Source organism: Vombatus ursinus, unplaced genomic scaffold (assembly GCF_900497805.2).
Source record: "Vombatus ursinus unplaced genomic scaffold, bare-nosed wombat genome assembly UNPS02014448.1, whole genome shotgun sequence".
NCBI classification, from domain to species: domain Eukaryota; kingdom Metazoa; phylum Chordata; class Mammalia; order Diprotodontia; family Vombatidae; genus Vombatus; species Vombatus ursinus.
The window spans coordinates 95,176-119,660 of record NW_020954226.1 but is presented as its reverse complement, the minus strand read 5'-3'; positions in this window follow the sequence as shown (position 1 = coordinate 119,660).

Genomic DNA, 24,485 nt, shown 5'->3' with positions numbered 1-24,485 from the left:
GTTCAGCCATTCCCCAATTGATGGGCATCCCCTCAATTTCCAATTCTTTGCCACCACAGAAAGAGCTGCTATAAATATTTTTGTGCATGTGGGTCCCTTTCCCATTTTTTCTCTTTGGGATACAGACCTAGAAGTGGTATTGCTGAATCACAGGGTATGGGCATTTTTATAGCCCTTTGGACATAGTTCCAAAATGCTCTCCAGAATGGTTGGATCAGTTCACAACTCCACCAACAATGCATTAGTATTCCAATTTTCCCACATCTTCTCCAACATTTATTGTTTTCCTGTTTTGTCATCTTAGCCAATCTGACAGGTCTGATGTGGGACCTCAGAGTCATTTTAATTTGCATTTCTCTAATCAATAGTGATTTAGAGCAGTTTTTCCTATGACTATAGATAGTTTTAATTTCATCCTCTGAAAACTGCCTGTTTATATCCTTTGACCATTTATCAATTGGGGAATGACTTCTACTCTTATAAATTTGACTTAGTACTCCATATATTTTAGAAATGAGGCCCTTATCAGAGACACTGGTTGTAAAAATTCTTTTCCAGTTTTCTTTCCCTCCTAATCTTGGTTGCCCCAGACTATTTCTTTTGAATTTATGTTTACATTTGGCTCTGCTCCTGGGCATTGTCCTAAGCTTCTGTTTTTTTTGTGCAGCATTTTCAGAACAAGTTCTAGAGATCTGTAAGTTCTCAGTTCTTTCAGTGTTGGGTGATCTAAGGAGAAGTGTGTTTACTGCTCTCTTGGACTGTTCATAGGTCTGTGAATGTTTATAAGCATTCTTTTCTGCCGTTTTACTATGACCAGGGTCTCTGCTCCCCTGAGGCCACAAACTCTGATGTGCCAGGGCTCTTCCTCACTCTCAGACTGTGAACTAGAACTGTAACCTAGATCCAAATATGGGCAATACAACGAAATCCTGCACCCTGTGCCAGCAATGGGTTCCTTGTAATCTCCTTCTAACTAGTCTGATCCTCTTATTGTCCATGGACTGAGATCTCTAGAAACCATTGCTGCTGATTTGGTTGATCCCAGTGTCTGCTGCTGTCTCACCAGGGTATTGCTTGTGCTGGACTGGGCTCCACTCTCATCCCAGTGCAACAGACCTTTCCTGCTGGTCTTCTAAGTTGTATGAGGCTGGAAAAAAGATTCACCTCATCTTTTTGAGGGTTCCACCACTCCAGAATTCATTTTAAAGTATTATTTAAAGGTGGTTGGAAAAAAATTTAGGAAAGCTCAGGTGATAAGTGCCTCTATCTTGCCTAGGCTGGAAGTGCAATGGACAGTCATGAGTCCAATCCCACTGCTGACTTTAGCAGTTCTCACTGCTTCAAAGGTTAACCAGCTCTATCTCTGACCTGGCCTGATTCACCTCTTTTTCAGCAACATGACGGTTCCTCATTCCTGGGGACTAACTATATAGGTGCTGGACTCATTGTGGATATCCTATAGGTCTTTAGCCCTTCTACGTATCAGATCTCCTGAACTTAAGTGACCTACCAACCTCAGCCTCCCTCAGCAGCAGGATTTGCAGACATGCTTTGCCATGTTTAGTGAAGGCAGTTTTTGATTATCATCTAATCTAAAAATCCTGTTAAACATATTGTAATAATAGAAAAATTCTGTGGGTTTTTTTTTGGGGGGGGAAGAATATGCTGAGATCCATACAATATCCTCATAACAGGCTTGCCACATCCTATTAATCAACAGTAACTGATTTATTATAAACAAATGTGGGTGGGTGGGTGGCTGAGTAGAGCAGGGAATTTACTACTGGCAGATAGAGAGTTGAGTGGGGGGGCATTGTTCTATTTGAATTAAGAAGTCAGGTTATAAGAATTCAACACCAGAAAGAATGATTGATTGGAATTAGCTTCTAATCTATTATGACAAATATTTTCTGAAATACATAGGTAGGCATACTGCAGAAATCATGAAGGAACTTTAATTTGAGGTGTTTATAAATAGCTCTTCCTGGTGGTTTTCCTCTCCTTTCTTTGATCCACCTAGAAGTAACAAAATAGCCATAATCCTTTAGACATCTTATAAACCCCTGTTTTAGGAAATCATACTATCCAACCAATCTTTAAAATCTTTCTCTATAAAGTGTTTTTTTTTAATATGTGCTTGGTGTTTGCTCAGATCCCAAGCTCAGTCCTTTTCAGCAATCTTTCTATCCTTCTTAAATTTGGGGTCTTGAGATAATTGAACTGTTACAGGAACTGTAGCTTTAGCATCCAAAGTATGAATAATCGACTGCTGTGGTAAAGTGATTTTATGAAGAATGAAGAAAATCCATCTCAATTAGTTTCTTCATTGATTCCTTGGGATTTCCTAAGTATGCTATTATGTAATTTGCAAAGATGGATGGCTTTGTTTCCTCTTTCCTTAACCTTTCTGGTTCTTATTTTTGTCATCTGTAAAATGAGGGAGTTGGATGAGGTGACATACATTTCCCTTGAAGTTTGCATCTATGATCCTATGAACCCATCAAAAGTATTAAGTAGCAAAAAATGAGAGTTATTAGAACCTAAATTTCTATTGCAAAACCAATTTTTTTTGTCTGTGCTGTATCATGCTGTCTCTCAGAGGAATGAAAATTTGCAGGGTTTGTGATATACTTTGCTCTGGGGCAATTAGCTGGTACACTTAGCCTAGACTCTAGAAGACGTGAGTTCAAACTTGATCTCTGATACATACTAACTGTGTGACCCATGGCAAATCACTTAAACTTTACCTGACTCAGGCATTATTTTCCAACTATAAAATGAAACAATAATAGCACCTACCTACAAATGCTGTTGTAGAGATCAAATGAGTTAATATTTGTAAAGCATTTAGGACAATGTCTGGTACATAGTAGGCACTTAATAAATGTTTGTCCCCTTCCTCTTTCCTATTCCTTGGGTTCATAATTTCACATTTCCTGGCACATCCCAACCACAGAAAACATTCAGGTAGGTTAGACAAAAATGACTTTGGAGTTTTACTGCTCATTGCATTCTTTTCTGTCATGTGAAGAAGGGCTGGCAGAGTTTTATGGCATGCTGCTGTAGGCCATTAGGTGGAGTTGGTTTACCACAGAATGAGCTGAGAAAAGTAGTGAACTAGGGTGAAGCCATTTCATTTAAAAGGTGTACATTATAAATAGCATAAAGGTTTGCAGGAGCTGGAGGAAAGAGGTAAAGAGAAGAATGTAAAAGAAAAATACTTAACTGTATGTTTTAGGCAGAAGATTGCCAAAGATGAATTTACTAATTAAATTTAATTCTCTGCATTTCTTCTTAGATAGTGAAATGCAGAATGAACAGAAATGAATTCTGCCTTTGAAAATCTCTCTGACACAAGCTATAATTAAGTTACATTTTTTAGTATTGTCAAACAAATGTAATATTACACAATAGGATAAAATATAATTCTAAGTCTCAGGTAGTAGTTCCATGATCAGTTTTGATTCATCAAACAGAACAATAGAAACTTAAAATATTGCCATATCCTGGAGGAAGGGAGTAAAGGGTAAAGGTGGATATAAGCAGTGACCTTGGATTAAGGTGGAATCATTAAGGCTAGTTACCACTGGAATCCACTTTCCAGGAGTTTAGAGCTTCTCCTTAAACTTTCACCCAGTTTTCCCTTCTAAAAGTGGTTAGATCTTTGTTAAGGGATTAAAAGGCTTTTTAGTTCAGGGCATTGTTTTCCTAGAAGTTTGATTAAACACAGATAAGGTTTTCTTCATTCAGGTAGGACTAGGAAGGAATTCAGATTGGTATATTGAGAGAAAATGGTTTCTTACTTTTAGTAAAAGGGAAGAGGGTTCTTAGTGCACTTCTACTGACTGAATGAGGAACATTTGCTCCTATGATACAAAACGGGACTCCTTTAAAGTAGGGGGCTGGATTAGACAAGGCTATTCTTTTTGCTTCTGATCCTTTTGGATCTTATTTTAGAAACAATGGGCAAAGAACTGAGTCAATATATATGATATTATATAATATATATTCTTACACACAGGAATAGATGTGAATGAACATAATAGACAACAAAGATGCTGACATACTGATACAAACCAAAGGGAAAATATAGTTGAATGTATATACAGATTTTCAGAAAAACACCTATTGTATGAAGTTCAACATACATTTCTTCTGTTCTATGCTCAATTCTTTAACTGTGGGCATATTTAATATACTTAAGTTTCTATACTGAAAGCTACCCATTTTTTGGAGGGGTGCTTTGAGAATCCATCTGCCTATCTTGTCCAGGCTGGAAGTTTAGCAGTCACTCACAGATTGACTCCACTACTGATTGCCGCAGAAGATTTGACCTACTCCTTTTTCGATTTAGATGAGTTCAGCCTTTCTTAGGAAGTTTGGTGACCTCATGTTCACCACATTAATGCTGGTTTTAGTATAGATACCTGATTGACTTTAGCCCTACTACAGCTGAGAATTCACGACCTCAAGCAATCCATCAACCTCAGACTTCACCAATAGCAAGAATTACCTGTATGCCACCACGGTTCAGCCTAGCTACCTAGTCTTCCTCATAAATTCTAACATTACTTCTGCTTGGTCTCTCTCTTCATTGCATTCTTCAACACACACATCACTCACAAACTTCCTCCAAATTTTTAATTCACACATTTTCTCTATGTTCATGAATTCTCATCACAATATCCTTCTCATTTCTCTCACAATTTCCCCCTCACTTTTATCATCTTCACTTTTCTCCTCATGTGTCTGTTCTCATAGTTTTTCATTATATTTTCTTATTCATACTTAGTACTTTACACTTTTCCTCTCAGTTTTCCTCTCACAATGCATTTCCTTCTAAAATTTAGGTCTGCATCACATTTTTGTACTTATATACTCATGTCTATACTTCCTCCTTAAACATACTTCTTCTTTGTATTTATATGTCTTCAGCATGTCTTGAAAGATTGACTCCTAAATATTTTATTTATTTTGTTGCTATTTTGAATGAGATTTCCATTTTTATTATCTCTTCTTGGATTTTCTTAATGATACATGCAGAGGCTTTTAACTTAAGATTAATGAACTTTTCAAATATTTTGGTAACTATATTTTAATGTTTTGTTTCCTTTGAGATCTTATGTATTTTTTTTTTTTTGCATTTAAAAGCATCACTCTGACAAGGATTCTATAGGCTTCATCAGACTGGCAAAGAGACACATACACACATACACACACAAATGTTAAGAACTTCTGATAGTAATAAATACTGTTGATTTATATGGATTTTAATTCATATCCTGTTGCATTTCTGAAGCTATCAATTGTCTCAATAAATTTTTCCCAATTCTCTGGCATTTTAAAAGTAAACTATCATGTCAGCAGCAAGTAGTCATCATTTTGTCTCCTCTTTCCCTCTGTTTCTGCCTTCAATTTTTATCACATGTCCTATGCTATCGATAGCATTTCTAGTGTTATGTCACATAATGGTGGGGAAAGAGAACATCCTTCTTTTACTTGCATATTTTTTGGAAAAGCAGTTTTGGAAGCAGAGAATAGGCAGACCGAATAGTAAGGAGGAACTAGCAGTTGCTGTCAGTGAGATTACGGAAAATTCCAGTCCATTTTCTTCCCATAGCTTCCTCAGAGCACTTGCTAAGGAAACTTCTACTACTTTTATACCTGTCCAATCAATTTTCTGTTCATTTTTATAAGGTTGGCTAGAGGAAAAGGTTGGGAGAAAAGGAAAAAATGAACTTAAGCTTTAATATGATTGTAGCCTTCTACTTGAAACATCATTTTATCATTTATTTTAGTTTCTTAAACTGTTTGATGGTGTTGAAAAATCATTTTACCGTTTGCAGTGAATTGGCAAACACTGTTTGGAGAGTCTTCATTAAGGGATGAATCCAGGCATAAGAAAAGGGGCTGGAGGTTGCATTTTTGGTAATTTTGAATATGTTATGGAGCCTACACTTTAATTTCCACTGAACTTGTAGGCTAGCTGATGAAACACACATGTTTTGGAGAATGACTTAGTGTTGAGATCTTGAGGAGGTGAGGTAGGTTACTAATAGGAAATTGGAGTGCCAGATGGTGATCAAACAACATGCAGCACTTCCTCTCAACTGGTTAAGTAATTGACACACTAGCCTGCACTATATGTACCAGCTTCTGTTGGGAATCAATTGGGGAAGTTTGCAGTTATTACTAAGTTCATCTTTAACAACTCATCTATCACTATTGTCAAATATCCTGTCACAAATGATTATAACATCAAAAATTTGAGCTTACATTTATTTTGAAATGTTTGTTATAAGCTTAAAAACCATTTTAAAAAATCTAATAAGCCAAAGGAATAAAATTATACATAAAACTATAAACAACTATTCATTGTTGTTGAATTGTTTAAGTCATGACCAAATCTTTATGACCCCATTTGGTGTTTTCTTGGCAATGATACTGGAGTGGTTTGCCATTTTCTTCTTCAGCTCATTTTTACAGATGAGGAAACTGAGGCAAATAGGGATAAATGACTTATACAAGGTCACACAGCTAATTAGTGTCCGAGGCCAGATTTAAACTCAGGAAGATAAGTCTTCTTGACCAGTCCTGGGACTCTACTGCACCACCTAGCTGTTATTTATAGTTTTTTAAAAGAAAAAAAGACCTCCAAAAATAAGAACAGTAACATTTTCTCTTCTATGCCTCTTTTTGATCCCCTTCTTAATCTTAATGCTTAATTGATTTTGTTATTTTTAATATGGCTGTAGTATGTCAGCATATTCATATGAGCAATGGTTCTGTTTCTGATTTCTTCAGGCTGCATCACTTTTAACTAATTGGATCCAATATATATTAATGTTATCTAATCTCAACTGTTGTTGTTGTTATTGTTGTCCCAAGATTATTGTTGTTCAGGAGTGTGATGTCTTGACTTGAAAATGAATTGAGTTTAAGTGAGGCAGAGTTGTGCAAAGTCATCAATCCCACTCTCTCCTCCAGAGTCGTGTGAGTCCAGTCCTAATGGTTTCTAAGATTACTTCTGGCTCTAAATCTAGGATCCTAGAGCTATTGTTGCTGAATGTATTTAATAATGTTTATTAATCCATTACTACCTCTATACCAAAAAGAGTAGATATTCCCCCTCCCAGGAGACATAACGAATGAGAGGCTATGTAACCCTGGGGTGAATTGCTGATCTCAAGATTTAGCTGGAGGGTGTCTGATGAAAGGTCAGATCTCAAGATCCCTGCTAGATAGGAATAAAAATTCTTTCCATCAGAATTAGGAGCTAGAATAGAATGGAGTTAGGAACTAGAACTCTGGTTAATAAATAGAGATAACATTCCCACCATGTTTTTAACGAGTTCCATTTATTCTTATGCTTTTTAAAGTTCTTAACATAAGTAAGTTTTATGTTTCATCAGAGGTATTTTCTGCATCTAGTGATATAATGATGGGATTTTGTCTTGTGGTTATTCATATGATCTATTGTGAGCATATTTTTCCTAGCATTCCTGACATAGAACCAATTTGGTCATCTGGTCTTTTTATTATGTTGTTGTGGCCTATTTGCTAATATTTTATTTGATTCTTTTGCATTGATATTTGTTGGAGATATTGGTATATAGTTTTCTCTCTCTTCTTCATCTTTTCCTAGTTTGGGTAGCAGAATCATTTTGTCTCATGTAAGTAGTTTTGTAAGAATCCTACTATATTTTTGTAAACAATTTACACAATATTAAAGTCAACTGTTTTTGAATATTAGATAGAATTATAAATTCATCTAAGCCTGAAATTTTTTCTTCTATTTATAGATTGTTCAGTTTCTTTTTCTGAGACTGAGTTATTTAAACTCTCTATTTCTTTTTTGTTTGTTTTGACTTTGTTTTATTTTTAAATAATTAATTTATTTATTTTTAATTTCAACATTCACTTCCATAAGATTTTGAGTTTTGAGTTTTCTCCCCCTTTCTCCTTGCCTCTCCCCAAGACAGAGTGCAATCTGATATAGGCTCTATATATACATTCATATTAAGCATATTTTCACATTAGTCATGATGTATAGAAGATTTCGAACTAATGAGAGGAACCATGGAAAAAAAGAAATAAAATAAAACAACAAAAGAAAAGGTGAGTAAATAGCATGCTTCCATCTACATTCAGACTCCGTAGTTCTTTTTCTGGATGTGGGTAGTATTTTCCATAGTGAGGTATTTGGTGAGGTATTTGAATTGCTGAGAAGAGCTTAATCTGTTGAAGTCAGTTATCACACAATGTGGCTGTTATTGTGTACAATGTTCTCCTGGCTCTGCTCATTTCATTCAGCATCAGTTCATATAAGCCTTTCCAGTTTTTTCTCAGGTCTGCCTGTTCATCATTTCTTACAGCAAAATAGTATTCCATTACATTCATATACCACAACTTGTTTAGCCATTCCCCAAATGATGGGCATCGCTTCAATTTCCAATTCTTTGCCACCACAGAAAGAGTTGCTATAAATATTTTTGTACACATGGGTCCTTTTCCCATTTTTATGATCTCTTTGGGATACAGACCTAGAAGTGGTATTGCTGGGTCAATGCTGGAGCTATGCACAATTTTATAGCCCTTTGTGCATAGCTCCAACTTGATCTCCAGAATGGTTGGATCAGTTTACAACTCCACCAACAAGGCATTAGTGTTCCAGTTTTCCCCATATCTTCTCCAATATTCATCATTTTCCTATATTGTCATGTTAGCCAATCTGACAGGTGTGATATGGTACTTCAGAGTCATTTTGATTTGCATTTCTCTAATCAATAGTGATTTAGAGCATTTTTTCCCTGTCTGTAGATAGCTTTAATTTCTTCCTCTGAAAATTTCCTGTTTATATCTCTTGACCATTTATCAATTGGGGAATGACTTGTATTCTTATAAATTTGACTCAGTTCTCTACGTATTTTAGAAATGAGGCCTTTATCAAAAATGCTGGCTATAAAAAATATTTCCAAGCTTTCTGCTTCCCTTCTAATTTTGGTTGCATTGGCTTTTTGGTGCAAAAACTTTTCAATTTAATGTAATCAAAGTAATCCATTTTGCATTTCATAATGTTCTCTGTCTTTTGTTTGGTCATAAATTCTTTTCTTTTCCATAGATATCATAGGTAAACTATTCCTTGCTCTCCTAGTTTGCTTGTAGCATCAGTCTTTATATCTAAATCATGTGCCATTTTGATTTTATCATGATATAGGGTGTAAGATGTTGGTCTGTCCCTAGTTTCTGATATACTGTTTTCCAGTTTTCACAGCAGTTTTTGCTAAATAGTGAGGTCTTATCACAAAAGCTGGATTCTTTGGATTTATCAGATAGTAGATTACTATAGTCCTTGACTGTTGTATCTTATATACTTAACCTATTCCACTGATCTACCACTCTATTTCTTAGCCAGTACCAAGTAGTTTTGATGATTATTGCTTTATAATACAATTTAAGATCTGGTACAGCTAGGCCACCCTCCCTTGCATTTCTTTTCATTAGTTTCCTTGATATTCTGGACCTTCTGTTCATTCAGATGAATTTTATTATTGTGTTTTTCTAGCTCTATAAAACAGTTTTTTATCCCCAATTGATAAATAGTCAAAGGATATGAACAGGCAGTTCTCAGATGAAGAAATTAAAGCCATTTATAGTCACATGAAAACATGATCTAAATCACTATTGATTAGAGAAATGCAAATCAAAACAACTCTGAGGTACCACATCACACCTATCAGATTGGCCAAGATGATAAAACAAGTAAGTGATAAATATTGGAGAAGATGTGGGAAAAATGGAACACTAATGCATTGTCGGTAGAGTTGTGAAATGATCCAACCATTTTGGAAAGCAATTTGGGATTATGCTCAAAGGGATATAACAATTTGCATATCCCTTGACCCAGCAATAGCACTTCTAAGGCTATATCCCAAAGAGGTCATACAAATGGGAGAAGGACCCACATGTACAAAAATAGTTATAACAGCTCTTTCTGTGATGGCAAAGAATTGGAAATTGAGAGGATGCCCATCAATTGGGGAATGGCTGAACAAGTTGTGGTATATGAATGTAATGGAATATAATAAATGATGAACAGGCTGACTTCAGAAAAACCTAGAAAGACTTGTATGGTCTGATGCTGAGTAACGTGAGCAGAACCAGGAGAATGTTGTACACATTAACACCCACATTGTGCGATGACTAATATTGATAAACTTAACACTTCTCAGCAATACAAGGATCTAAGACATCTCCAAAGGCCTCGTGATGGAAAATGCTATCCACATCCAAAGTGAGAACTATAGAGTTTGAATACAGATCGAAGCATACTATTTGATATTTTTTTTTCTTCTATTGAGTTTTGTTTCCTCTTTCTGGTGGTTCCTCCTATTGGTTCTAATTCTTACTTACAACATCACTAAAGTGAAAATATGTTTAATAGGAATGTATATGTATAGCTTATATCAGATTGTGCACCATCTTGGAGAGAATGGTGGGGAGGCACGGGGAGAAAAAAATCTTAAACTCAAAAGCATATGGAAGTGATTGTTGATAAATCAAATTAAATTAATTAAAAATAAAAAATAAAACATTAAAATATTTTTAGTAGTTTGATTGGTATTGCACTGAATAAGTAAATTAATTTAGGTAGAGCTATCATTTTTATTATATTAGCTCAGCCTACCCATGAGCAACTGATATTTTTCTAATTATTTAGATCTCACTTCATTTTTGTGAAAGGTGTTGACTAATTGTGTTCATATAGTTTCTGAGTTTGTTTTGGCAGGTAGACTCCCAAGTATTTTATAATGTTTACAGTAACTTTAAATGGAATTTCTCTTTCTTTCTCTTGCTGTTTGGCTTTGTTAGTAATATGTAGAAATACTGATGATTTATGTGGGTTTATTTTATATCCTACAACTCTGCCAAATTTGTCTATTATTTCAAATAACTTTTTACTTGATTCTCCAGGATTCTCTAAGTATACCATCATATCATCTGCAAAGAGTGATAGCTTTGTTTATTCTTTGCCTATTCTAATTCCTTTAATTTCTTTTTCTTCTCTTATTGCTAATGTTTCCAGTACCATATTGAACAACAGTGGTGATAATGGACATCCTTGTCTCACCCCTGATCATACTGGAAATGCTCCTAGTTTGTCCCCATTACATATCATGCTTGCTGATGGTTTTAGATAGATGCTACCTATTATTTTAAGGAAGACCATATTTATTCCTATGCTCTCTAGTGTGTTTTAATTAGAATGGATGTTGTATTTTGTCAAATGCTTTTTCTGCATCAAGTGAGATAATCATATGATTTCTGTTAGTTTTGTTGTTGATATGGTCAATTATGGTCATAGTTTTCCTAATATTGAACCAGTCCAGCATTCCTGGTATAAATCCTACCTGGTCATAGTGTATTATCCTTGAGATTAGTTGCTTCAATCTCTTTGCTAATATTTTATTTAAAAAAATTTGCATCTATATTCATTATGGAAATTGGCCTATAATTTTCTTTCTCTGTTTTGGCTCTTCCCAGTTTAGGTATCAGCACTATATTTGTATCACAGAAAGAATTTGATAGGACTCCTTCACTTATTTTCCCAAATAGTTTATGTGGTATTGAAATTAGTTGTTTTTTAAATGTTTGATAGAATTCACTTGTGATCTGGCCCTGGAGAATTTTGCTTAGGGAGTTCATTGATGGCTTGTTCAATTTCTTTTTCTGCAATAGAGTTATTTAAGTATTTTATTTCCTCTTCCATAATGTGGGCAACATATTTTTGTAAATATTCATCCATTTCACTAGGATTGTCAAATTTATTGGCATACTTTTGGGCAAAATAATTCCTAATTATTGTTTTGATTTCCTTTTCATCGGTGCTGAATTCTCCCTTTCATTTTTGATGCTGGTAATTTGATTTTCTTCTTTCTTTTTTTTTAGTCAAATTAACCAAAGGTTTATCTATTTTATTGTTTTTTTTTCATAAAACTAGCTGTTAGTTTTATTTATTTGTCTAATAGTTTTCTTAATTTCAACCAGCTTTGTTATACCTAGTTCATCTGAGCAATGCAATGATCTAAGACTATTCCAAAAGACTCATAATGGAAAATGCTATCCACATCCACAGAAAGAACTATGGAGTCTGAATGCAGATTGAAGCATAATATTTTCTCTCTTTTTGTGTGTGTGTTTTCTTTCTCATGATTTTTCCCTTTTGTTCTGATTCTTCTTTCACAACATGACTAATATGGAAATATGTTCAATATGAGCATACATGTATAGCCTAGATTAGATTGCATGCATTGGGGTGGGGGGAGTATAGGGATGGGGAAAAGTTTAGAACTTAAAATCTTATAAAATTGAAAGTTGAAAACTAAAAATATATAAATTAATTAAAAAAATAAAAAAATAAAATCAATCAAAGCTTTGAAGAAAGAAAAAAAGTCCTGCCTCAGCCATTGAGCAGCTACGTGACCCTGGCACCTTTTTAGATAAAACTTCAGAGTCTCTTATCAAAGGACAGCAAATAGTTGCTACAATAGTGGATGAAATTACCTATTTTACTGTGTCCTTGTATAGAGGTTAGGAACCTTTTAATATTAGATTATTAAGTGGTGGTAGAATTTCTACAGTGTTACTACATTGATGTCCTGAAACAATTGTGGTTCCTATTTCTCTCCCACACTTTTCAAACTCTATCTCAGTCTACCAACTTTTACTTTAATTCCTTCATCAAATGTTATTAAGTTTAACTATAGAGATGCTGTCCTTATGCTTCCTTTATTGATATGTCTTCCCAAAAAGATTAATCAGCTACCAATTCTCTTCCTGAACTGATCTAAATGACTTTATTCATCTGTGTTAACAAAGGCCCTGTTCATAAATGAATCCCTCAAAACCTAATCCAGGTTTCAGACACCATATGTATATACACCCATGCAAACCCTAGCTCTAAGGCTCTTACCATGGTGTTTGATTTGGAACAAAAGATATTTAATCAAGTTGCATAGCTAACAAAATGACAAGAAAAGATCCCCCATAAATTTACATACCATATATGCATGAACTCTACTCTCCCACAGGTTACTGCATCACCAGTGGAGGAGGGCACATAAACAGAGAACACTTGTGATGAGGGAACTTGTGTGAAAGGTTGCACACTTATGAACATGTGTAGCCAGTGAGAATTCATTGCCAAGGTGACTAATGCCTTTATTATGTAACCTAACAATATGATATCATCACCCTGCTGGCGGCTGGTTTCTTCTAGGTATTATGTTTCCGTTCTCTTTAGAGTCATCTCTACTGGCCATCTTCCCTGGTCATATATTAGTAAATTCTCTCTGCTACCATCTGTTGGTTTTCAGCCATTTCAGCCATTTCATGTCATGCTGTCTCTGCTACCATCTCTTGAATTGTAGTGACTAGAATTATAGTGGCAAGTTTCAGCCCCTATAACATTTAGAGATATCAGTCAATGGCCCTAGCCAATCACTGAACTAAGATCAGTTAAGTTCAAATTTATTCTTTTGATTGCTTTTCTCCTGTTGCCAACTTAAGGTTCTATGTTCAAATCAACTATGTAATTTGGGCTTAGAACATTCCTTTTAACTCCTGCTAAAACTCATTTTAGGTATCCTATCCTGTAAAGCCTTATGGCTCTTGGGTGTGACTCAGATGAAGAAATTTTTTTCTTAATCTTAAGATATTTCTTAATCTTAAGATAAGGCATGCAAATGAACTAAAGGACTAGATTTATTTTTTGTTAGTTTATTTTTGTTTTTAGATTATGTTTCCATATGTGTCTCAGATTAGAAGCTTAGTATCTACTTATCCACCCATTCTGCTGCTGTTCAGCACAGAAGCTTTGATTTTTTTTTTTTTTTGGCGAGGCAATTGGGGTTAAGTGACTTGTCCAGAGTCACACAGCTAGTAAGTGTTATGTGTCTGAGGTCAGATTTGAAATCAGGTCCTCCTGACTCCAGGGCCAGTGCTCTATACACTGTGCCATCTAGCTACTCCTGATTCTTTTGGTTTCTTACCTGGACCAGTTTGTCTTTTCTTAGGCATCTTCGTGGCCCCCTGATTTTGGAGTGCATCATATTGATGTCACAATTAATATGGATATCTGATTAGCTTTAACCCAACTACAGCTCAGCTTTCACAAGTTTAAGCAATCCACTAGCCTCATCCACCATAAGGTGGAACCATGTTATTCATTGTGCCCTAAGTGGCAAGGATTACAGACATGTGCCACTACTACCAGCTGATATAATTTATTCTTAAATGAGAAAACAGACACCTCAAAGAGAATGAAACTAGTCCCTAGTTTGGGATGCCAGGAGATTTAGACCTGAAGGGAAATGTTTGGTCAATTCAGAGTCAGGGTGAAATGTGAAATACTGGTTTAGTAGTCCCACAAACTTATATGTTTTGATGGTTTTAAGTCTCAAACTCCCAGGAGAATGTAACAGTAATTGTGTTACATCTGCTGCTTGTTTAAGTTTTTCTGTCAATGTGTTAGTCTTGTATGTATTAAGTAGTTCTTTTGTGTAAAAGCAATAAATTGCTGTCACATACTTGATCTATACTTTATAGTTCTACTTGCCCTTTAGGGAGACTCTGGATATAAGCCAAACCTAAGCTTTCAGTAATTTTTCTCAAGGTTCTGTAGTGGTAATATAAAAATCCAAAGAGTATGAGAAAAAGAGCTTGAACCTTCTGTTAGGTGGTCAGACTTTCCCAGGAATGAACCGGCCCATATGCTTGTGTAGGTCCAGACATAAGAGACAGCATCAGTTGAGAGGGAAAGAATAGCACTCCACCTAGCTGAGCCCAACATTGATTGATATTGTTAGATAAGTATGATGTGTACACGCACATACACATATACATTCACACATACAATTACAATTTATAAATTCAGCACTATAATATATCACCAAAAACTAATTAAGACAGTGTAAATGGACTTTCTGTATCTGAGTGAATACAAGAGAAAGACATGATCAGGATTAGGTGAATTAAAGAAAGATTTTATTGTTTGCCCTTCCTTTAGCTCAAAATGTGCCTTTAGAAATAACTGAGATTAGGGATCTCTGTCCATGGATCAGAGCTTAATCCAACCTCCCAAACCATAGCAAATGGTCACGTACAGTGATGTGGAAGCTAGCCCATTACAGCATGATCTGTTGTTCTTGGAAATGAGTTTTGGAGGAACATGATAGTAGGTATCAATGGAGCATGGCTGTCTTCGGAAAACTTTGAGTATTTGGGCAATTATCAACAAATTTAAGGCCACTATGGTCATGAGATATCTTGCTTGATGACTTTAGTGAGAAAACTCAGTTTTAGAGAAGGATACATTTATTTTAAAAGCACAGTTGAACGAGAAGTAGGGGACATTCATAGGAATAACCTCCATATTTCTTGGATGCTAGAGGAAGAGAGATAAATGCTGTGAAGATGAGACTTCCATTGCTGATTTTGGGCTTGGCCTTGTCCTGTCCTTTTCAGGCTCAGACCACTGCTACAGAAGAAGAACTTGATATGAGCAAGGTAACACAGGGCACAGTGTTGTATGATTGGAGGGTGGGAAAGTGAAGGTGGAAATTTACAGAACTGAAATGAGACAAGTTAGTACAGAAAAATATGGATCATGTGAATTTTAGTTAGCATTATAAAAGGTATGGAACTAATTGAAAGTATGAACATGTCTGCAAGTATTTGTGTATATGTATATTATCCTACTTCCTGGTACTGAAATGGATTTTTTTCCATTGGAAAAGAGTTTACTTGCAATACTGCATATCATAGTTAATTTGCAATAACTTTAAATCTAATGCTACATCCAATCACCTTAATGAACTGAACTCCAAGTCTATTTGACCTTGAGTTTTCATTTAAGCCAGTCCTGGGTACGGGTGTGTGTGTGTGTGTGTGTGTGTGAGAGAGAGAGAGAGAGAGAGACAGAGAGAGAGAGAGAGAGACAGAGAGAGACAGAGAGAGACAGACGGAGACAAACACAGAGAGAGAGAATGAATAGCATGGTTTCAATCTTCGGAAATAATTTCCAACATCATCAGTCTATGTATTTTGGGTTTACAGGAGGATATGGTGGCATAAATCACCATGTATATTCACTTCTAGTTTACTTGGGGCTGAGGGAATTGGAAGAAGATGGAAAAGAGAGCAAAGTGGTTCACTGCTAAGGCCCCTGATTGGATTATTTGTGGTGAGTTTTGAAACTCTAGTTAGTTACACTGAATCATTCTTCTATCAGTGACTACTCAGGGAATGGAGAGTAATAAAGTAAAATCAGATTCAGTATGACTTGAGCAGTTTCCTCTAAGAGGAAAGAGCACTTCAATTTTGGAAACTCTTCCTAGTTTTCACTCTAGTCTTAGCTATACCTATTGAGGTTCATGACCTTGAGCGATTAATTTTCCTTCTATTGGCCTCCATTTGCTCTACTAATAATGGAGAAGTTTGGATTTCTAAAGGTTTTTCTAACCTAAAAAAGAAGGTATTTCTGTAACAATGATCATTACAAATTGTCTGTCCCACCTTTCTTCCCTTTGCAGGGATAATCAAAAGATGAATTTAGTCTGATGAAGGGGCTCAATAAATCTTTGTTTATGAATTAATGTAATATGCATTGTTGAAGTCACTGAAAAACCACAGTAAGGTCTCTGTTACTTAGCATGAATATTGAATGAATAGGTCTAATGCTCTGGCTAATGGAAAGTTGATGCATAAGCTTATGTGATCAGGAACTTAAGGTACCACAGAGGCATCCTTATGAACACCAACTTTCATTAAACACTAGTAAGTTCATCAGCAAGGTATGTACTACTAGTTCTTGTTGATTGATATCTGAAAGAAATAGTTTCATGGAGATTTCAGCTTGATAGAAGGCCAGACAAAAGTTAGGTTTGACTCTATTGGAGAATCATAGAAAGCCAAAAGTGGAAGGACCCTTCATGAAGCATTTATGCCACCTCCTTCATTTTACAACTGAAGTAACTGAGGACTGGAGAAGGAAAGTGACTAGTACAATTATTTATACAGAGGAGTTGGGACTTGAACCTGAGTCTCCTGATGACCAGACTAATATTCTTTTCACTACCCTCCACTAAGAGTTTTTCAAAGACAATTATAGACTCTAGAGGAGGAAGGAGGCATGTAGACCATCTCTCCAATACCTTCATTTTACAAGCAAGGAAACTAAGGGCCAGACAAGTTAAAGTGATCTGTTAAGGTCACATTTGATGCCTTGTGTATAGTAAATAATAAATGAGTAGGTATTGGCTGACTGACACAGCCATCCAAAAATGCAAAAAAAAAAGAAAGAAAGAAAAGAAAGAAAAGAAAAAGAAAAAGAAAAGAAGAGAAGAGAAGAGAAAAGGAGTGGGAAGAATTGTAATCCAGGTCCTGTGGTATTTGAGCCAGTGCTCTTTTACAGCATCTCTCCAGTAAAAGGCATTTTCTCCCTTCATTCCCATCTTCCTTAAGACTATAAACAGTGCAATTAGAAATGTTTATGCCGGTGGACAACTGCCTCTGGGAACAAGAGGCATGAAATGCATGCTGAGTATAATATACATGTCAGGACATCTTCCTACTCCATTGGGAGAAGACAGAGAGATCCAACAATGCTGAATAATCCAGTGGAGGGGGGAACACCAGGCTGGTAGTTAACACCGTTGTTCCTGCTACTGAAGTATTTCAAGTATGCTTTTCAAATTCAGTGCCCTGGGGAAGAGACCAGTTGCCTTTTCCTGGTAATATGTCTTGCTTTATCTCTACCCCTTCTTTATATACTCTGCCCAGGCTTCCTCTCACTGGAGCATGGAACACCTCCCCTGTCTCTGTGTACTCACCAAACATAGCTATTGGCAGAAGACCTCAATTCATAGTGGGCACCACCATTCAGTGTAACTAGAAGTTGCCAGTGCTATTCCATTGCTGGCATGAGCCCCTCCTGGACTACATTATCAGAAGTCCTTGTTAACTCTGCTAGGCAGAGCCTACCCCTTAGTCCAAGGTAGATTGCAACCTTCCCTGGACTACTGTTTTCTCACTTAGCCCATAGTCCACTCCTAACACCATAGCATCTATAAACATGTCTGTATTGGAGATCATAAAGGGTAGAACTTTTTTTTTTAAATTAATTAATTTTTAGTTTTCACTTCCATAAGCTTTTGAGATTTAAATTTTCTCCCCCTCCTTCCCTGCCTCCCTCTCCAAGACAGTGTGCAATCTGATATAGGTTCTACATATACATTCCTATTAAACATATTTTCACATTAGTCATGATGTAAAGAAGAATTAGAACCAATAGGAGGAACCACAAGAAAGAAAAAACAAAGCAAAACAGAAGGGGAAAAAAGAACAAATAGTATGCTTCAATCTGTGTTCATACTCCATGTTTCTTTTTCTGGATGTAGACAGCATTTTCCATCATGAGACTTTTGGAGATGTCTTAGATCCTTGCATTGCCGAGAAGAGCTAAATCTATGAAAGTTAGTCATCACACAAAATGGCTGTTACTGTGTACAATGTTCTCCTCGTTCTGCTCACTTCACTCAGCATCAGTCCATACAAGTCTTTGCAAGTTTTTCTGAAGTCTGCTTGCTTATCATTTCTTATAGGACAATAATGTTCCATTACATTCATGTGCCACAATGTGTTCAGCCACTCCCTGATTAAGGGGCATCCCCTCAATTTCCAATTCTTTACTACCACAGAAAGAGGTGCTATAAATATTTTTGTATATGTGCATCCTTCTCCCATTTGTATGACCTCTTTGGGATACAGCCCTAGAAGTGGTATTGCTAGGCCAAAAGCTATGGACAATTTTATACCCTTTGGGCATAGTTCCAAATTGCTCTCTAGAATGGTTGGATCAGTTTACAACTCCACCAACAATGCATTAGTGTTCCTGTTTTGTCATGTTGGTCGATTTGATAAGTGTGATGTGGTACCTCAGAGTCATTTGGATTTTCATTTCTCTAATCAATACTGATTTAGAGCATTTTTTTCCCATATGACTAAGGATAGCTTTAATTTCTTCCTCTGAAAACTGCCTGTTCATATCCTTTGACCATTTATCATTGGGAAAAGGGTAGAACTTTTTATACCTAGCCCAGACCCTTGTCTCTCTCTTCATATTCATGTAGTATTAGATCCAGGTCACAGCAGGCACTTTGTGTTTTGTTGTGTTTTTCCCAGCTTGCCCCTTTTCCTATTCTCTTTTCTATTCCTTCTCTCCTTTCCATTTATCGAACTATTTCTCCATAGCTTTCAGGACTGTGGTATCCATTTTTCTTGGCCTCCACCTATAGGGGTTGGGAACAAAAGGACTTTGGAGTTTCAATCTATGAAATTGAAGTGACTGTTGATGATTTGATAATTACCTTCTCTATGAGGTAAGTGAGTGAGGAGGGGAAATCTTGTAGGTCACTGATGGGGAATTGTTTCCACACAGGCTAGCTCAGGGGTTCAGGTGTGCGAATTCCTTTTCAATGTCACCAGGACAGTAATGAGACTGGAATAAGAAAACCCTGGGATGCTATAGAGGCTTGTATTGATAGAACCCAAAGTTTATATGAAGAAGGGGAGCAGAGTCATTGGAATCAATAATATTTTCCTACCCATAGCCCAGTAAGTCAGCAGGGCAGCCACTTTGTAGGTTTTACTTTTATTGAAAATAAAATTCAAGCAATGCCTTCTACCTGTTTCTAAGTTCCAGTTTTTTTTCTTTCTAGGGAAGGAGAGGACTGTATTAAAATCAAAATGATTGCTTTCAGAGTGGAAACTAATAGATACCAGTTTAAATGTATGTATCACTAAGAATACACATTTTTGTTAATGTTTGAATCTGATCAGTCCAAAAAGGTTTCATTAAAGAGGTGCTATTTTAATAAGACCTTCAAAGATAGGAACCTCCATGTAACACCCCCTGAGAAGTGATCATCTGCCTCCTACTTAAAGCCTTCAAGTGATAAAGAAACCACTAGCTTCTGAAGAAGGCCTTTCCACTTTTGGATAGTTTTTCTTGTGAAAAGAGTGCTTCTTTACACTTGTTTAAATATATCCTTGTGCAACTTTTTTTTTTCTATTTTTCCTCATTTGGCCCTTTCTGGAGCTTTCCTTTTTTTTCCAAATTGAAAAAAAAACTATTTTCAATGAACAAAAATATATTTTCGGGGGCAGCTAGGTGGCACAGTAGATAGAGCTCATGCCTTGAAATCAGAAGGACCTGAGTTCAAATCCAGACTCAGACACTTGACACTTAACTATCTGTGTGACCCTAGGCAAGTCACTTAAACCCCATTGCCTCCCCAAAAAGCAAAAAACAATACAAAACAAAACAAAAACAAAAACAAAAAAAAATATTTTCTCTGCCTCTTCACTTCTACCCACAAATGGAAAAAAAAAAAAAGAAGAAAAAAAAACACCCTTGTGTCAAATATGCATATTCCAACAAAACTCACTTCCCCACTCCCTACTGCCCCCATACAGGTTAGTCTAGTTTCTGCTTAAAAGGTGATGAAACTGTCCTTCAGATTTAATTGGTCTGATGAGCTAACAGTTTGAAATGTTGAGTTTGCTTCTTGAAGACTAGAGTACAAAAAACCACAATCCTTCTCAGGCTGAACAAATACTAATGGCCACCACACTCCCAGGGCAAAGGAAGAGTCAGGGAAGCTATACATAATTGTATTATTTCAGTATCTTCTCTAAATATCCTTTCCATGGTACCTTCTTCTGGAGATAGCCTTTGTAAAAACAGAAGACTTTATCTTGCTATTCTCCCAACCCTAACTCTTCTGTAGTCTAAACATCCCTCATCCCATTTATGAATCCTTGTATGGCGTGGACTTAAGTTCTGTAATTATCTTAATCACTCTTTTCTGTACTCACTTCAATTTATTATTGTTCTTCCTAAAATGAGCCATCCAGATATGACTACAGGGCTCCAAATGTAATATCTAATCAGGGCAGAAGAAAGCACCCCTGTTGATAAGGAGAATCAGGCCAGACAGGATATCTTAGGGAAGTACCAGTCATTGAGTATTAAAGAAGGGTCTGTCTGTCCTCATCCCTTGGACCACCAAGTGAATTATTATCTTACTCCTTTATAGACCCAGGTAGGCATGAATTCCATGTAGAAGATGCTGATCCAGAAGATTTCCTCCTGATTTCTACAATTAATATGTTTGACACAAAAATCTCAGGAGTAGAGCTCTACAGTAAGTATCCTATAGCCCCTATTCTTGTAGCTCTGCCCATGGGAGCTGGTCCAAACCTGCTTGCTCTTTCAAATCCCAATCCCACTATTACATTTCATCATCCCTTTTAGTGAATGGATGACCTTTTTCCTTACATCATTGAGAATCCAGGGAGAGACTCTAGATTAACCCATCTTCCTGAAATCCAGGGCAGAACTCTTGTGGAGTCATTGTCTCAATGACAGTCTCTATCAAGGTTATAGCTATATTTTCATGAGTAACAGTTAATCATCTCCAAGTGCAGGCCGGCGTAAAGATGGGACCTTGAATGAAATTGCAAAAAATAAATTTGAGGAAATCTGTCAGTTATATGGATTTACAAGTGGTAGTTCCATTGACCTGACTACTACTGGTAAGTCTTTCTAATATTTGTCTCTGATTACTTTGACAAGGAAGAGAATTCAATATAAATAAAATAGTCACTGCTCAGTTCTTATCCTAACAGTGTCCTTGTTCTCTTTTATACAGAGTGGTGGCATCCTGAATGTTTGATATGGCCTGGAGTGTAAGGGCCAATTGTATTTTACTTTTCTCCACAGATCGATGTTTCCTCAATGAAAGTATGGAAATTAGCATCAGCCTGCAGCCTGTGACATCTGACTTTGGGGTTATGCCATAAGATCAATATCTCCTTAACAGCATTCATAGTTTGTACTCTGAAATCCAACTATATAATTGGAAGACATCTTTGAATCAAGAAGGAGAGACCCTATTTGGTTCCAAGAACACTGTTGTGCTAGCTTCACATCCTGTACTTCCCCTCTCTTATTATCTGTGTAATGTTGGGCAAGTCATTTAACCATTTTTTGTCTCAGTTTCCTCATCTGTAAAATGGAGATAATAAGAATACTTACCTCACAGGGTTGTTGTGAGGATCAAATGAGATAATAATTGTAAAGCACTTAGCAATAGTAATTGCCATATAATACATACTATATAAATGTTTATTATTGTTATTAATACTATTGTTATCTCCCAAAGAAAGAGCCTGGATTTCAGGTAGGAAGAAGTAAGGTTTTTTTGTATCTTTAACTGAATTCTCAAATTTTTGAATATCCTTCTCTTCATTCCCTTCCATCTGTTTTCCCCTTTTACTCACTTCCTTCTTCTCTCCTTTCCTTGGGTCCTCTTTCCCTACTCCTTGCTTTCTCTCATCTATCCATAAATGAACATTCTATGAAGCAACTCTCTTGAGGAGATAATACTATAATCTGGGTGAGAGTGGAAAATACATTACTTTAAATGTTTTTGTTTTCTACCTCAAACTTTGCAAAAAAAAGTTAGGTCCACCTCTGTTTTTGGAGGTTTGAGGGATGAGGACTTTTATTGTATTTCTTTTTGGACATTATTCTTACAATGTCTCTTCTATAGGAGTTGCCACTAAAAATGAAAACAAAAACCCAAACTAAAAGAGTTTGTGTAATCATTTATCAAGAATGTCATAGACAATGTTTCTATAGAATCTTGGAAAAGATGATCCCTTTTAATTCTAAGATCATTTCTCACTCTAAATTCTATAATTCTATCTTTTGTTTTCTCCAGGCTAAAAATCTAAAGTTTCTCCATTATTCTCTATAGTTTTTCAGTCCTCTTAGAAATAGCAAGCAGTCACCTTCAACTTACCTAGCTCTAATTAATTGATTACTTTCTCAAAATAGGATGCCTAGAAATAGACATCTAGGTGTGGTGTGGCCAGAGCATAACAAAACATAATAATTGCTGTTATCTATATGTTCCAATTTTATTAGTACAAAGTAAATTCGTGTTCATTTATTTGGCAGTCATGTCATACTGTTTTGTCTTATATTACATCACATTGTGTTTAAGAGTCATGTACTAATTTACTCATTTATATTGTCACCAAGTCAGATCTATCTTGTTACTTGTATAATAAATTATTTAAACCTCAGTAAAGGAGTTTACATTTGCACTCATTGAATTTCATATTATTTAGTGTGAGTTCAATATTCCAGCCTCTTGAGATCTTTTGAATTTTGATTTTTATCAGTTGTGACCTAGGAAAGAGATTTGGGAGTTATTATAGACTATTCTCTGGAACCAATAGCCCAGGACAAGATGGTAACCAAAAAAGAGCAGCATTGGTGGGGTTTGATGGCATCAGAAATGTTATGCCAAGACAACAGTTTATACTCAAATATGAGCTTCAAATAGCCATACATGGTATATACATAAGAATTCCAATTCAACAAATATATATTAAGTACCTACAGTGTGCAGAACTTGTACCTAATTCCAATGTTCCTGCCCTCACTACTAGGAACTACTAAGAGTACTAAGCTACTAGGAGCTTATGGTCTAGTACCAAAATACAATGCATACATAGACAATTTGTTGACTTGGTTTGCTTCTGGGTCCCCCTAGACCAGACCAGATTAGACCAAACAAACAAAAAACACACTCAGGTTCAAGTTCACTCTGTCGACCCACAGCTATTAAAAACAAAACAAAACAAAACAAAACATAATTCATAAGACCCAGGGTATCTTTCTTCCTTCCCTCTCAAACTGTTCACTTTTTTTTCCATAGTCCAACAGGATGCACACATGGAGGTGTATACGTATAGGGAATACATGGAACTAGGGCGCACTTGTACACTGGTGAAGGCTAAATCATTCCTCTGTCCTGACAAAGTCTTTTTGTCCTCTGGTAATATCAATGCCTTGCTTCCTGTTTTAGAGTCCTATTTATTTATTTATTTACTTTCGTTTATCTATCTATTTATTTATTTATTTGTTTGTTTGTTTGTTTATTTGTTTATTTATTTATTTAATGAGCCAGAGTTACACTTGTAAGTAATGAAAGAGAAAGATTGATCAAATTCTCTTGTTCCATTACTTTCTTCATTTAACAATGGTTGCTCTCTTGAAAAACTAACTGCCATTTGTAAGAGAGGAAGAAGCAGATAGTGAAAGGAATAGAAAGGAACAAATGTTTATTAAGTCACCTGCAGTGTGCTAGCGTTACAGATATTATCTCATTTGATCCTCACAATAATCTCAGGAGGTAGGTGCTATTATGATCTCCATTTTTCAGTTGAGGAAACTGAGTCAGAAGTAAAGTGACTTGCTCAGGTACAAAGACAGTAGGTGTCTGAGGCCCAATTTGAATTCAGTTTCATGATTCTAGGCACAGCACTCTATCCACTGTTCCACCCACCTG